We start from the raw sequence: 2,937 nt of genomic DNA on the forward strand, positions 1-2,937 counted from the left end.
GGGATATCAGAACCCAGACAGGGTGAATAAGGTTACCACACGGTGGCAGAGGGGGTTGTGACACGGTGACTTACAGCCCAGAGAGGGTGAGAAGGGCATCTAATGGGCATCCTCTTTACCTTGTGGGGTAAAGAGGATGCCCATATGTTGGAAGGTGACCTAGTATGAGGTATCAGAGCCTGGGGAGGGTAAGAAGGGAATCCACACGGGGAAGGACAGAGGCAGATATAGGACGGGGGTTACCGCAGCGTTACGGGTCAAACAAGAAAATATATCCATGATAATAGGATCCAGGCTTCTCACTGTTGGAGAAGGGAGTTACAGATATTCAAACGAAGGGAACGAGAATGAACTGTTCTGGTATGGAATTGAAAGTATGTGTGTGGACTTATGGTTTTCAATATATAGATAGATTTATAAGTATCTGTAAAGTATGTAATAAATAGCTGTAATATGTGTAGATATATTTTGCTCTTTATCTGTATATACATAGATATAGATATATTTTTTTGCCGTTACTTTTAGTGGCAAAAACCAGAATTACTTTTGCACCAACTTAATATATCTATATATGTATCTATATCATCTCTATCTATATTTATATAGAGATAGAGAAAGAGTAAAAGTAATGGCAAAACCTGCAATTACTTTTGCACCAACTTAATGGATTTAGACTCTAGCTTCCCTACTGAGAGAGTGTAGCAGCAGCAACACCTATTTATGGGCTGAATGTATCCCCCAACAATTCATATGCTGAAGCTCTAACTCCCAAGGTAATGGTGTTTGGAGGTGAGGACTTTGGGAGGTATTTAGGTTTAGATGAGGTCTTAAGGTTGGAGCCCACATGATGTGATAAGTGCCCTTACAAGAAGAGGAAAAGACACCAGAGCATTCTCTCACCCTCCGTGTGCGTGCACCAAAAACAGCATGTGAACACAGAGAGAGGAGGCGGCTGTCTACAAGCCAGGAGGAGCGCTCTCACCAGGAACCAAAGCTGTCGGCACCTTGATACTGGACCTTCCAGCCTCCAGAACTGTGAGAAATAAATGTCTACTGCTTAAACCACCCAGTCTATGGTATATTGTTATGGCAGCTCAAATTAAGACAACCCGAATAATGAGCAAAGCTATTGGCCGTATCTTGGCTTCTAGATGCCATGCTCCACTAAAGAACCCAAAGTTTCTTGAAGAAATGGCTGATTTCAGGGCCAGGACAGGAAAGGAAAGGGGCAATTAAAAGTGGAACATCTTTTGAAGCAAAAAGCAAGGAAGTAGTAAAAAAAATAATTGGGACATACCAAATGGGCACAAAAGCTAGCTTGAAGGGAACCCCACTGGCCAAATCTGGGAAAATTTGAGAATCATAATAATAAAGGCAATAAGGGAATAAAATAAGAAATCATGAGCTAAATAACAATTAAAATTTTGATGAGGAAGGGTATTTACATAATTTCAAAGTACTTTCCCACAAAGTACAGTTGAATAATGAAGGCAAAATGAGTAATTTACAGTGGAAAAGCCTGGCAGATGTCACCTTAATTAAGTAATGAATTCCAATGATATCCCATCGCAGTGGAATAAACAGAAATTTTATTTCATTTAGTAAGATGAAATGACAAAACTACATCGTTACTTTTGTTATAGTTCTAACAAAGCTGCATAACATGAATCTAGTAATGAAGAAAAAACAAATTGAGGGACATGCCACAAAAATAATATCCAAGTCTCAAGGTCGTGAAAGTCAAGGAAAGACAGAGGATCCGTTCTAGACTGAAGGAACTAAGAGACATGACAACTGAATGTAGTGTGTGGTCCTGAACTGGTTCCTTTCACCATAAAAGACTAACATTACTGGGACAATTGGCAAAACTTGGATGGAGTCTGAAGATTAGATGCTATCATTGTTAATTTCTCAACTTTGATGGCTTGTTGTATTTATGTAGAAAATATTTTGGTTGTAAGAAATATACATCAAGGAGTGAAGCAATAACCTATTGATTCAGGAAAAAATATTTTTATATTAACTCCAGCTTTTCTATAGGTTTCTGAATAAATTAAACTTAAGATAAATAAAAGAGTTATTTGTTACTGGAACTGCAATGCACTTTCATTTCAAGTCACTTTTTTCTTTCAAATTTGGTAATGACCAAATAGCCACAATCCTGAAGTTATCTACTAAGCATTTTAATAATTATGCCCAAGTTGGAAATTGAAGTTGTCCGAAAAGACTTAATTTCTTGTTTCGGTCAACATTTCCCATCTTCAACCAGAGGGACTAAAAACTAAAAATTTTAAAATGTATTACTCTAAATTAACAAAGCTATATAAATGAAAAATAAATGTAAGTCATTACACTTTTAAATAAAACTTGTTTGAAACTTTCATATAAAAATCTGTAGCATTTATACTTCCAAAAGTATTAAATCTTACAATTTCACTAAGACTTTTGGGAAGACTTTTACATATACATGGGTGAATCATGTAACTTGAAATTATTATGCCAACAACTTGACTTAGTCCATGTTACAATTATAGCTAATAATATTTTACCATTTTATATAATCAGTGATGAACAGTACACGTCTAGAAGTATAGTAAAGTAGTCTTCCCTTAGCTGCAGTTTCATTTTCCACAGTTTCAGTTACTCAGGGTCAACTATAGTTCAAAAATATTACATCACTACCCTGTGTTTTGGGGCCACTATTAAGTACAATAAGGGTCACTTGAACACAAGCACTGCAGTACTGCAACAGTTGCTCTAATCGCCAAGGTGACTACGTGGTGACTCATTGCCATCCAGTGGGCCGAAGCAGGGCAAGAGATTTCATCGCACCACTCAGAACAGTGCACAGTTTGAAACTTAAGAGTTGTTTATTTCTGGAATTTTCCATCTACGTCACAATACCTGTGTTATTGCCCTCACTTCATCCCATCACGT

This window comes from Pongo pygmaeus, chromosome 4 (genome assembly GCF_028885625.2).
Source record: "Pongo pygmaeus isolate AG05252 chromosome 4, NHGRI_mPonPyg2-v2.0_pri, whole genome shotgun sequence".
Classification (NCBI taxonomy): domain Eukaryota; kingdom Metazoa; phylum Chordata; class Mammalia; order Primates; family Hominidae; genus Pongo; species Pongo pygmaeus.